This window comes from Aedes albopictus, chromosome 2, assembly GCF_035046485.1.
Source record: "Aedes albopictus strain Foshan chromosome 2, AalbF5, whole genome shotgun sequence".
In the NCBI taxonomy this organism is placed as follows: domain Eukaryota; kingdom Metazoa; phylum Arthropoda; class Insecta; order Diptera; family Culicidae; genus Aedes; species Aedes albopictus.
In genome coordinates this window covers 46,231,604-46,245,867 of record NC_085137.1, presented here as the reverse complement: position 1 = coordinate 46,245,867, position 14,264 = coordinate 46,231,604, and positions in this window count along the sequence as shown.

The following is a 14,264-nucleotide window of genomic DNA, read 5'->3' as shown; positions in this document are numbered from 1 at the left end:
CGTCAATCGTATTCCTCTCATCGCACTCTACATACTTAGTCCACCATATCTCTTGGATCTGCAGTTCTTAAGAGATCTGGTTTACTACTTATTTAAACATTTTATTGACTTCAAATTAATGATGATGATTAACCTGGGCTTGTTAGGGGATTATCCGTAAGTAAAAAAAAAAAATCGCGTTAAGTACTGTTCCTTTGATTCTTAGTGGAATTCAAAGGAACAGTACTTAACGCGATTTTCTTTTTACTTTTAAATTGATGTTTCAACTTATTCACTTTTTTTCTTTCCTTTCCTTCACTGAAATAAATTTTGTTGTCGTTTCCACCGAATCCATGGTAGAATTAAGAACTGTACCAACAATTTTCAACCGAATGCAAAATTCTGTTAATTGTACTGACACATTGTCAATATTACCATGCGTGTATTACTGTTGACTAAAAACATTCTTGGTTCTACTATTTGGGCATTGTAATTTCGACCATGTAGACTTGAATGTTGCGCGTCTTAGATAAACATGGTCAAAAATACAATATCAAAATAGTAACATCAAGAATGTTTTTAGTCAATGGTACTTCACGCATGGTAATATTGACAATGTTTCAGTACAATTAACAGAATTTTGCATTCGGTTGAAAATTGTTGGTACAGTTCTTAATTTTACCATGGATTCGGTGGAAACAACAACAAAATTTATTTCAGTGTTTGCATCAAAAAAGTCACAAACATCAACAAAACAAAGCACGGAAAAAATCTAAAACTGAATAAATAATTAATAATGCACGGAAAAATAATGTTTCGGAAAAGTGAATGGTTCAAACGCAAGAAAAACAGTATAATATATTGTTACATAAAAATCGAATGTAAATGTATAGTAGCTACAATGTGCGAAGCTTTTAGTGAACCATTTCATTACAATATACATTATTGTAGCTAGTACACTGTATGGTGCAGGAATGGTTTTCACCAAACACCCTATGGTTAGTTTTTATCCGGGTCTAGACACGACGCTTGCGAACCAGGAAAAGAATACAGCTTTTTCCATTCAATTTTCTGTTATAATAACCAAAACTTGCGAACAATGCAAAACTCCTTCCGAAACGTGATGCATGTTATTTACTTATGAAAAATAATATTATCGACCGATATGCAAAGAAAAACATCCAAGCAGCAACTTACCCAAGAAGCCTGCAGTCCCCAGACCACCGTAGGGTTTTCCTTCCTTCCGGAGAAAAAAGTGCACTCACACAGTATTCTCGCACAAGCGGCAGAAGCACTTCTTAAAAACTAATCACACACCTTTCTGTAAACGCCCCCGCTTGCCCACAATTCCCAGTTTGTTCACTTGTAATTAATCCGGCAGGATCGCCAAATGTGCGCATTGGATTTATTGCTAGCAAGCGGGAGCTACCAGAATACAATCAAACTTCACACCGTGACGTTACTGATCGAGTGACGACGACGCGGGTGGCTGGGATTCACCATGCCTACTAGGATCACTTGATGTGCCGTGCGTCGTTGTCCTCTGTTCAATATATCGACATGAATCTACTGTCACACAGTTATGCTGCGCAATTCAGATCCCATTGTGAACCACTAGCCTCTGCCCAGCAACTCCTATCCCTACCTCCACGCGGTACCGGCCGGAAACTATGAGTAACCTAAGGAAAGATCGGGTAACCAACCCCGGTGGGAACTTTGGTCGTAGGCTGACAGGGAAAGGGGGGGGGGTTGCTTCGACAATGCTGAGCGTCTGTTCTCCAGGATGAGCGACTCACAACAGCGCTGATCCCCATGTTAGGGGCGGCTGATCTACGTCCGAGTGCCAGGGAAGGACTCTAAGCTCAACTATGCACTATGGTCCTCCGGAAAGTAGGGGGTTGGTGTCAGGCCCTACGAGCCAGCCGAAAAAAAACCATTGTAGCGGAAAATCAGCAACAGAATAATACAAACCGAGACCAACGGCAACGATCCCAGCGAACAAAAAGGACTTGCGATTGGAAACTCGGTACGTGGAACTGCCGATCTCTCAACTTCATTGGGAGCACCCGCATACTCGCTGATCTACTGAAGGACCGCGGGTTTGGCATCGTAGCGCTGCAGGAGGTGTGTTGGACAGGATCCATGGTGCGAACGTTTAGAGGTAATCATACCATCTACCAGAGCTGCGGCAACACACGCGAGCTGGGAACAGCTTTCATCGTGATGGGTGATATGCAGAGGCGCGTGATCGGTTGGTGGCCGATCGACGAAAGAATGTGCAGGTTGAGGATCAAGGGCCGATTCTTCAACTTCAGCATAATAAACGTGCACAGCTTATACTCCGGAAGTACTGATGATAACAAGGACGCATTTTACGCGCAGCTCGAACGCGAGTACGATCGCTGCCCAAGCCACGACGTCAAGATCATCATAGGAGATTTGAACGCTCAGGTAGGCCAAGAGGAGGAATTCAAACCGACGATTGGTAAGTTCAGCGCCCACCAGCAGACGAACGAAAACGGCCTACGACTCATTGATTTCGCCGCCTACAGTAATATGGCCATACGTAGCACCTTTTTCCAACACAGCCTCCCTTATCGTTACACCTGGAGATCACCACAGCAGACGGAATCTCAAATCGACCACGTTCTGATTGACGGACGGCCCTTCTCTGACATTAACGACGTCAGGACCTATTGTGGCGCCAACATCGACTCCGACCACTATCTGGTGATGGTCAAACTGCGCCCAAAACTCTCCGTCATCAACAATGTACGGTACCGGCGACCACCACGGTACAACATAGAGCGACTGAGGCAACCGGATGTCGCCTCAGCATACGCGCAGAATCTCGAGGCCGCGTTGCCAGATGAGGGCGAGCTCGATGAGGCCCCTCTAGAGGACTGCTGGAGTACAGTGAAAGCAGCCATCAACGACGCAGCCGAAAGCACCATCGGGTACGTGGAACGGAATCGACGGAACGAATGGTTCGACGAAGAGTGCAGAATGGTTTTGGAGGAGAAGAACGCAGCGAGGGCGGTAATGCTGCAGCAAGGGACTCGACAGAACGTGGAACGCTACAAACAGAAGCGGAAACAGCAGACCCACCTGGAAGAAGCGGAGTGCGAAGAAATGGAACTGCTGTGCCGCTCCCAAGAAACACGAAAGTTCTATCAGAAGCTCAACGCATCTCGCAACGGCTTCGTGCCGCGAGCCGAAATATGCAGGGATAAAGACGGAGGCCTCTTGACGGACGGGCGTGAGGTGATCGAAAGGTGGAAGCAGCACTTCGATCAGCACCTGAACGACGTGGAGAACGGAGGCACGGGAGCCCACGGCAGCGGAGGAAGCGACGACGCCAGTGCAGCGGAGGACGGAAATGAACCAACTCCCACGCTGAGGGAAGTTAAGGATGCCATTGACCAGCTCAAAACCAACAAAGCAGCTGGTAAGGATGGTATCGCAGCTGAACTCATCAAGATGGGCCCAGAAAAGTTGGCCACCTCTCTGCATCGGCTGATAGTCAGGATCTGGGATACCGAACAGCTACCGGAGGAGTGGAAGGAAGGGGTCATCTGCCCCATTCACAAGAAAGGCGACCATTTGGAATGTGAGAACTTCAGGGCAATCACTATTTTGAATGCTGCCTACAAAGTGCTATCCCAGATCATCTTCCGTCGTCTGTCACCTAAAACGAATGAGTTCGTGGGAAGTTATCAAGCCGGCTTCATCGACGGCCGGTCGACAACGGACCAGATCTACACCGTACGGCAAATCCTCCACAAATGCCGTGAATACCAGGTCCTAACGCATCACCTGTTCATCGACTTCAAAGCGGCATACGACATTATCGACCGCGCAGAACTATGGAGAATCATGGACGAAAACGGCTTTTCTGAGAGGCTGACTAGACTGGTTAAAGCGACGAAGGACGGTGTACAAAACTGCGTAAGGGTTTCGGGTGAACTATCCAGTTCATTCAAATCTCGCCGGGGACTGAGACAAGGTGATGGACTCTCTTGTCTACTCTTCAACATCGCTCTGGAAGGTGTGATGCGACGAGCCAGGTTCAACAGCTGGGGAACGATTTTCACAAAATCCGGTCAATTTGTGTGCTTTGCGGACGACATGGACATTATTGGATTGCCAGAACATTTGGAACGGTGGCAGAGCTGTACACCCGCCTGAAACGTGAAGCAGCAAAGGTCGGACTGGTGGTGAATGTCTCAAAAACAAAGTACATGCTGGTAGCCGGAACCGAAAACGACCGGATCCGTCTGGGTAGTAATGTTACGATAGACGGGGATACTTTCGAGGTGGTGGAGGAATTCGTCTACCTCGGATCCTTACTGACGGCTGACAATAACGTGAGCCGTGAAATTCGGAGGCGCATCATCAGCGGAAGTTGGGCCTACTATGGGCTCCAGAAGAAACTGCGGTCGAAAAAGATTCACCCACGCACCAAATACAATGTACAAAACGCTTATAACACCGGTGATCCTCTACGGACACGAAACATGGACCATGCTCGAGAAGGACCAGCAAGCACTCGGAGTTTTCGAGCGACGCGTACTAAGGACGATATACGGCGGTGTGCAGGAGAACGGTGTGTGGCAGAGAAGGAAGAACCACGAGCTCGCTGCACTTTACGGCGAACACAGCATCCTGAAGGTGACCAAAGCTGGAAGGATTCGATGGGTAAGGGCATGTTGCAAGAATGCCAAGTGGTGTTCGCGACTGATCCGGTTGGCACAAAAAGGCGTGGAGCGCAGAGAGCACGATGGGCATACCAGGTGGAGCGTGACTTGGCGAGCATTGGGCGTGACCGAGAGTGGCAGCCACAAATCAAGTATTGTGGCTTACTATTGTTGATTATGTCCAGGATTATGTCTTATCTTGAATGTTGAGCAAATAAATGTGTGCACGTATGCCCAAGGTCTCGCTACCTTATAAAGTCCATTTCTGGTATTTAAAATAAGTTTTTTTAACGTTTGATCAATCATTATTTTTAACCGTTATGTGTCCGATCAACTTTTTGCTTTTTTCTACACCGTGTATTTTTAATGGGTGCTGGGTACCCGGGTACTCTGTCGGCCACATACGGGTTAATCAAAATAATTTGAATAAAATCTAACACTCACTGATGAATGTGATTCTGGTTATGAGATTTTCAACAAAATATATTCAGAACAATCATTGGGAGGATCGCAGCAAGCCGTGCGTGCGGGCGGTGGTGTTTTCGAATCGTTTGTCGTGTTTTTCTCGGTTCCACGTTGTTTGGATTTGCCCTTCCGAATCGTGAAACGGCCGAGGTTTACGAGTAAAGGCGCTTAAGCCTAGGCATTAGGGCCAGGATACGGACCAAATACCTGTGTTCCATCCCAGGAAGCGAAGGATCAAGGGGTGACATTAACCTTCTTAGCATCGTCACCCCCATCGATTTTCACTTATTTTGCTTTCTCAAAAGCTGAGTGGTTGGTACGAGATGTCCCCACTTAATGGCTTTATTAAAAAAACAATAACGCTGCACAGTAGGCCTGGCCGCTTTAATGCTTGCAATGCATTTCCAATGTACTGCAAACATTAATAATGACAAGAAAAATGGTAGAATTAGTCGATTCTATTATTTTCCAGGATTCTTTCAATGAATGGCTGTGTATGTGTAGACTAGACTAGACTAAAATATATTCAGAACAATCATTGAAAGCGCGGAAGATCTAAATTACGACATTACTACATATGTTCAAAAATTATACGTCAAATGACTTTCGAGTGCTACTGTACATACAGTGTTCTTCCGAATGGTAGTCGATATGCTATCGGTATTTGCTCTCATATACCCTACCCATGAAGAGTGACATAGTTAGGTAATGGCGTAGCTCTAAGCTGTTCGAACTTGAAAAATGATCTGCTGAGCGTGTCGCTTCGAATCTGAGGAGGGGGAGTGAGCAATTAAACGTGTCTCTCTTGTTTTAAAAAGGTTGTTTGTCATGTTCGTCGGAGGAATACTCACGTGATGTTTTTCGTGTCTCAGAATAAGCCAGCATACACATGCTTCATTCCACGCACAAAATTAAGTGATCAAACTTTCTCGTAAACAACCATCTCCCGATGTAAGCACCCTTCGCACATACCGGATCAAACAAGCTGCTTGTACAACTCTATAGGAGGACCTTTGAACATGGTCTCGATTGGACGGTGGTACTCGTAGGAATTTCCTCGACATGTCCAGCACATTCTTCCAGGCAGCTTCTGAGCGAGCGGTCACATGATCATCGGCAGAGAGCTTCGGACGTTAAGTACCCGCCGCACGTCGCCCATATTAGCAGGCCGCTATTTCGCCAACCGTGTGGCACCAAACGTGAGTTCCTGCCGAACGAGGACAAGGCGTTCCACGGTTTAAGTACCGCGTAATTGGCCTACGTACAAACAACCACCCGACCCGACATCCTCGGCGTTGGCCACTCCATTCCTGTCCTCCGTGATCCAAGGTGGTACGTTCAACAAATTTATGAAATAATGGTGCAGATTACCTGGAACACCGATTATCGTTATTATTATTTGTACCAATATCGATCGCTCCCGCATCACGTTCCAGAGCTCGGAGATCGCACACGAACCAGCAACAACATGACAAATTGGCGAAATAAATCAGTTTGATTGATTGGGGTAATTAAAAGTGCATTATTTACGAGTCGAGAGCCAAGTGAAAGAATTGCACCACTTTTGTCAGTTTAGTGGTTTGGAACGTTTCAGCGAGTTTTCTTGCGGGACGTTTCTTAGTGGGTGACCGATCACTTGGTTGACTGACCGGATTGTCGTGTACGGTACTCGACGAGGAGTCCACACTTATGCGTTCGAGACTAGACGGTGTGCTGTACCACGCGGGTTCTTCCCGCTGTGATGATTAATGTAATGTTTCGATTATACACCACACGACTTCCAATATTGCGTTCCTATTGGGTAGGTACTGGGTATGTTGAGTAGGTACTTCAAGTTGTTCTACGATTCGTTCCAGTCGTGCAACATTAATGACAGTGCCAGACTGTGGATGGGATAGTTCGTTTAACGGTGCAGGAATTAGGAATTGTAAATAGCTGTCCAACATGGTACATGTCGTGCGCATATGTAGCTATAAACGAGTTTAACTTTTTTTTAAGAAACATTGTGTATGATTGTACTTAAATATAATAGCAGTCTGTATCAAATAATGATATACAATATAGCATTCAGCTGACAACATACATTTTATTCCAAGCCGTTTATGGTGCTCTAAGCATCGTCCGTATGATTTATCTTTTGGAAAGTGTTGGAAATAATTTCAGTCACATCCTTATGTATATAGAAGACAAGATTTATGCCGTGGTGACATTACTATGACCACTATCAGTCAAACGTTCAATAGATTTGTGATGTAATTTCACTAACTTTGGTCAATCATAAAATTGCTATCATAGATATGAGTACTCCCTCAATATCCCAAGCTGAGATTAGTAAACGGATCAACACAGTAAAACACAGTTTGTACCAAACACTGGCAAGTATGGCTTCATCAAAGTCCTACTCAAGTCATAAAACCGAACACAAATGTGCACCTTATGATATCGCTTTAATTGACCGTCAACTCCACCTTCATCGTAGAGGAAGAGAGTGGTCTACTCTGGAAGTAGGAGGACAACCACACAATCGGCGGCAACTGGCTTCGACGGTCCAGCCAGCCAACCAGCAAGCCAGCCAACATTCGTTCCAGTTTCGACAAGTTTCACAAATTTTACGACCGTTCCAGATTGAGACCTCGGTATGCGTACACAGCGAATTGATACAATATATCTACCGGCTTTATGGTTCTTTGATAGGTCCTGCGAGCTGCTGGCTGGGGCGGCATCAGCATTCAACACGCCGTATTTAAGTTCTTTAGCCCACCCGTTTGGAGCCAATTTGCCCACCATCTCCTGAGCTCATTCCCTCATAGGTATGGACTGTTGTGTGTGCACTGGAATGGAATCATAAAGACGGTCTTAATGCCGCAATTAAACGGCGATAAGATTGACTGTTTTATTCCGTATCGTGACGACGACAGCCAAGTAGTGGGAGTCATAAACCACCCACTCACCGATGATGTTGCCAACAACACATTTGGCGTTCCCTGCAGGTTGTTCTTTCGTTGAGACATCACCGGGGGGCATGCAGAAATGTTACACTATCATAAACTGTTTGTCTTTCAAGTGTAATATAAGACACGGCGCTGACGGTTGAGATTGAGTGCTTCTGCTAAATAAATATGAAAGTAAAACTGTGACTAAAAGTTTTTGTTGAGATACATCGATGAGGATTTACTACGATGTTTACGATTGTCAGTGAATTATGTTTGAGCGCGGTTAGAAGCAGCTTTAATCAGACGTTCAAGTGAAGAAGAGATTTAACGCGATACAGGTGAACTAGTTACATAACACAGCGTAACAAAAATTAACTATTGGCCTGTCTGACGAGCAAACTTATGTGTCTCCAACAGATTCTGGGCGGCTGAATCCGAATCCGGGCTCAGATTTGTTCCAGCACGTCACAGTTTTGAGCTATACCTCTATTTACCTCCGGATGAACAATCCGGAATATACGAGATACCATGTAAGGACTGCCCGGCAGTTTACATTGGCCAAACTCGCCGGAAAGTAAAGGTCCGTTTAAAAGAGCACAAAAATGCTGTCCAGTCTTCCAAAGCAACCGAATCCAGCGTGGCAGCGCATACAGTAGACTCCCAACATGAAATTGATTGGAATAATGCCAAACTCGTCAAAAGCGTAAGAAAAACGTTACACTTAAACGCTTGGGAGTCAATGTTCATCAGCAACACACGAAGGCCGTTGATGAATGAAGACGACCCGCCCATTGCGTCGTGTCTTTTTAGTCTGGTAGACACGACTCCCCAGTAGCATCTCTTCTCTTCGGACGTGTACGAACATCGTACGAAAACTGAAGGCAATCAGTCGGACATTGTCCTGTTGATGGGCGACATCGCGCCCGAAACCGGTCGACGAAAGGTAAATTTTAATATCTTGACGATTGTAAGAACTATAAGTGTTATGTTTCGTCTCACGTCGCGCGTATTGTGAATACCTCTATTTATAGGGTAAAATATGCGATTTTGGGCTTATTTTTACTGTAAGCCATTAAGCATGGAAATGTTCCTTTTAAGCAATCAAAGGGTAAAATGAACAATTATCATCTAAATTATCCGCTCATGCAAAATATTTCGCTTTACAAAATCTAATTTAATAGTTTTAAGCTGTTGATACTGGGCACGATAAGTATATACCATACAAGTCACCCTCCAAAAGTTGCCGCACTCCACGAACTCAACACGCTATCCCTCACCAATCCATCCAACACTGGGACGCACCGATTTTAGTCGCATGGAAGCCCTAGATCCCCCCGCCCCAGTCGAGCTATTCCAACCAGCGCACAACAGTCGTCCCAGCCCTGCGTGTGGGAGTGGTGAAAGGGTCTTCCAAATCGGTATTGCAGCCAATGTCCACCTTCTTCACTTGAACTGTCAACGTACATGAACTCATCTTTGGGACGCACCGAAGTTGGCATTATGGAAGCCCTGAACATTATGGCATTATGGAAGCCCACCACAGTCGCACCATTCCAGCCAGCGTTCAGCAGTCTTCCCGGGCCTGTCTGTGGCGAAAGGGTCTTCCAACCCGTACCTCAAGGCAAGTTAAATTTAAATATTCAGTCGACGACCTCTGCTGCGTCAATTGCTTCTAGACAACTTTCGCTGGAAGAAATACAACGTATCCCACAAGCTGACGATGACGAAACACCGCAAACAACACGAACGAACGCCATCAGGACGAACTAGGCTCTGGAATCTCGGTATACTACCAAAATGTTAGAGGGCTGATTACAGATCGCTTTATGATGTAATCGTGTCGACTGAAACGTGGTTAGACGAAGTGATTCCGTCGGGTATGCTATTCAGTAACGACTACGCTGTTTATCGTGATGATTGTAATGCACTGACAAGCACCAAGACTGTGACTCTTATTCCTGTGAAGAACACCATTCCGTCCAGTGTGATCCCGAGTAATGAAGACAGCATTGGGCACGTTTGGGTGTCTTTGAACATGGCGCAACGTTCTATTGCTATTGGAGGAGTGTATATCCCACCAGATAAAGCGTCGGATGTACAAACGACAAATCGTCATATCGCCAGCATGGAATCTGTATTCTCTTCTCTCGGACACAACGCAGTTGCAGTGTTTGGTGACTACAACCGGCCAGAGCTTCGTTGGATACAAAACGAGGAGCACTCCTGTTCGGTGGATGTCGCAGCTTCATCCTTAACACAATCACACGCGGCATTGGTTGACGGAATGAGTTCAAACAACATGCGTCAACTGAACCACATGAAGAATCGCTTTGGAAACAATTCAAATTTGTTTTTCGTCAATGAAGAGCTGGTGGATGAATTTACGATTGAAGATGTTGTAGAACCCATCTTGCCAATTGACGTCTGCCATCAACTCTTCTCGTGTACAATCAACAATTGTGAACCTCTGCTTAAAGAATATGTTGACGAATTTGATGCCCATGCATTCGACTTCAAAAAACGGACTTCGGTGAGTTGCGTCAGCTGTACTTGTCGTTGATTGACTGGCAAATTATGACAGAATGTGCGAACCTTGATGATGCCGTTGAGAACTTCACGAGTATCCTTCAAAACGGTTTTACTTTGTTTGTTCCATCGTGACGTCTCCCAAAAAAGCCGCCTTGGTCTAATCCTGAATTACGTCGCCTGAGAAGGAACTGTAAAGCAGCAAAAAGAATCTATCGTAGGCATCGCACAGAAATGAATAAGTCATCGTTCCAGTTCGCTAGCCGCCAGTATCGCAGTTTGAATATCAGATTGTATCCTCGTCATGTCATCTGTACAGAGCATAATCTAAAACATAACTCTAAAAGCTTCTGGAACTTCGTGAAGTCTAAACGTGAAGAGACTGGACTGCTGCCGTCTTTTCATTTGGGTCAAAAACAGGCCAATACGTCATCGGATAAGTGCGAATTTTTCGCATCGTTCTTTAGTTCAGTGTTTGATTCGAACTCCTACAATACCAACAGTACTGAAGCTGCTTTGGAACTTACTCCTGCTGGAAGTATGGATGTTAATACATTCGAGGTATCGCCTGAAGCCTGACTGCAGAAAGCTGAGAGAAAACTAAAATCCTCCTTTCAACCTGGACCAGACGGAATTGCTGCGTGTGTCCTGAAAAGATGCTGTCAACAGTTATTTCAACCTCTCCAATACTTCCCGCATAATCGCAAAGCATACATGGGACATTTCCCTTATCGTTTTCGAAGATAAACAACTTCTTCTGCACGACTCTAGTTATCATTCATTTATTTAGTTAACATCAAATTCATGATAATACTGAATCAAGAATTTGCCGCCATAATACTCGATTTGCAGCTGCAGCTCTCCAACGTCGGTCACGCCCAACACTCGCCAGATCACGCTCCACCTGGTCCGCCCATCGTGCTCTCTGCGCTCCACGCCTTCTTGTACCAACCGGATGGTTAGCAAACACCAACTTTGCAGGGTTGTTGTCCAGCATTCTTGCAACATGCCCTGCCCACCGTATCCTTCCGGCTTTGGCCACTTTCTGGATGCTGGGTTCGCCGTAAAGTGCAGCGAGCTCGTGGTTCATCCTTCTCCGCCACACACCGTTCTCCTGCACGCCGTCGAGGATCGTCCTTAGCACCCGTCGCTCGAAAACTCCAAGTGCTTGCAGGTCCTCCTCGAGCATCGTCCATGTCTCGTGTCCGTAGAGAACCACCGGTCTTATTAGCGTCTTGTACATGGTACATTTGGTGCGGGGGTGAATCTTTTTTGACCGCAGTTTCTTCTGGAGCCCATAGTAGGCACGACTTCCACTGATGATGCGCCTTCGTATTTCACGGCTCACGTTATTGTCAGCCGTTAGCAAGGAACCGAGGTAGACGAATTCTTCTACCACCTCGAAAGTATCCCCGTCTATCGTAACATTGCTGCCAAGGCTTGTCCTGTCTCGCTCAGTCCCACCTACCAGCATGTATGTACTTTGTCTTAGCCGCATTCACCACCAGTCCGACCTTTGCTGCTTCACGTTTCAGGCGGGTGCACTGTTTTGCCACCGTTCCAAATGTTCTAGCAATAATATCCATGTCACCCGCAAAACAGACAAATTGGCTGGATTTCGTGAAGATCGTACCCCGGCTGTTGAGCCCGGCTCGTCGCATAACACCTTCCAGGGCGATGTTGAATAGTAGGCAGGAAAGTTCATCACCTTGTCGTAGTCCCCGTCGAGATTCAAATGAACTGGATAGTTCACCCGAAATCCTTACGCTGTTCTGCACACCGTCCATCGTTGCTATTATCAGTCTAGTCAGCTTCCCGGGAAAGCTGTTCTCGTCCATAATTTTCCATAGCTCTTTGCGGTCGATACTGTCGTATGCCGCTTTGAAGTCGATGAACAGGTGATGCGTTGGGACCTGGTATTCACGGCATTTCTGGAGGATTTGCCGTACGGTGAAGATCTGGTCCGTTTTCGACCGGCCGTCGATGAAACCGGCTTGGCATTCCCACGAACTCATTTACTTTAGGTGAAAGACGACGGAAGATGATTTGGGTTAGCACTTTGTAGGCGGCATTCAAAATGGTGATCGCTCGAAAGTTCTCACACATTAACTTGTCGCCTTTCTTGTGGATGGGACAGATTATCCCTTCCTTCCACTCCTCCGGTAGCTGTTCGGTTTCCCAGATCTTGACTACTAACTGGTGCAGACAGGTGGCCAACTTTTCCGGGCCCATCTTGATGAGTTCTGCTGCGATACCGTCCTTACCAGCCGCTTTGTTGTTTTTGAGCTGGTGGATGGCATCCTTAACTTCCCTCAGCGTGGGAGTTGGTTCGTTTCCGTCCTCTGCTGCACCAACATAGTCATTTCCTTCGCTGCCTTGGTCCTCCGTGCCTACATTCTCTTCGCCATTCAGGTACTCGTCGAAGTGCTGCTTCCACCTTTCGATCATCTCACGTTTGTCCGTCAGGAGGCTCCCGTCCTTATCCCTGCAGATTTCGGCTTGCGGCACGTAGCCTTTGCGGTATGCGTTGAGCTTCTGGTAGAACTTGCGTGTTTCCTGTGAACGGCACAGCAGTTCCATTTCCTTGCACTCCGCTTCTTCCAGGCGGCGCTTTTTCTCCCGGAAGAGACGGGTCTGCTGCTTCCGCTTCTGTCTGTAACGCTCCACATTCTGTCGGGTTCCATGCTGCAGCATTACCGCCCGCGCTGCATCCTTCTCCTCCAGAACCGCTCTGTACTCCTCGTCGAACTAATCGTTTCGTCGACTCCGTTCTACGTACCCGATAGTGCTCTCGGATGCGTTGTTGATGGCTGCTTTCACTGTACTCCAGCAGTCCTCTAGAGGGGCCACATCGAGTACACCCTCGTCCGGCAACGCTGCTTCGAGATTCTGCGCGTATGCGGTGGCGACATCCGGTTGCTTCAGCCGCTCTAGATCGTACCGGGGCGGCCGCCGGTAATGTACGTTGTTAATAACGGAGAGTTTTGGGCGCAGTTTAACCATCACCAGGTAGTGATCAGAGTCGATATTAGCGCCACGATAGGTCCTGACGTCGATAATGTCGGAGAAGTGCCGTCCATCAATCAGAACGTGGTCGATTTGCGATTCCGTTTGTTGTGGTGATCTCCAGGTGTAACGATACGGGAGGCTGTGCTGGAAGAAGGTGCAACGAATGGCCATGTTCTTGGAGGCGGCGAAATCAATGAGGCGTAGTCCATTTTCGTTCGTCAGCTGGTGGGCGCTGAACTTTCCAATCGTCGGTCTGAATTCCTCCTCCTGGCCTACCTGAGCGTTTAGATCCCCTATGATGATCTTGACGTCGTGGTTTGGGCAGCGGTCGTACTCGCGTTCGAGCTGCGCGTAAAATGCGTCTTTGTCATCATCAGTGCTTCCAGAGTGAGGGCTGTGCACGTTTATTATGCTAATGATGAAGAATCGGCCCTTGATCCTCAACCTGCACATTCTTTCGTCGATCGGCCACCAACCGATCACGCGCCTCTGCATGTCGCCCATCACTATAAAAGCTGTTCCCAGCTCACGTGTGTTGCCGCAACTCTGGTAGATGGTATGGTTACCTCTAAACGTTCGCACCATAGATCCTGTCCAACACACCTTCTGCAGCGCTACGATTCCGAACCCGCGGTCCTTCAGTATATCGGCGAGT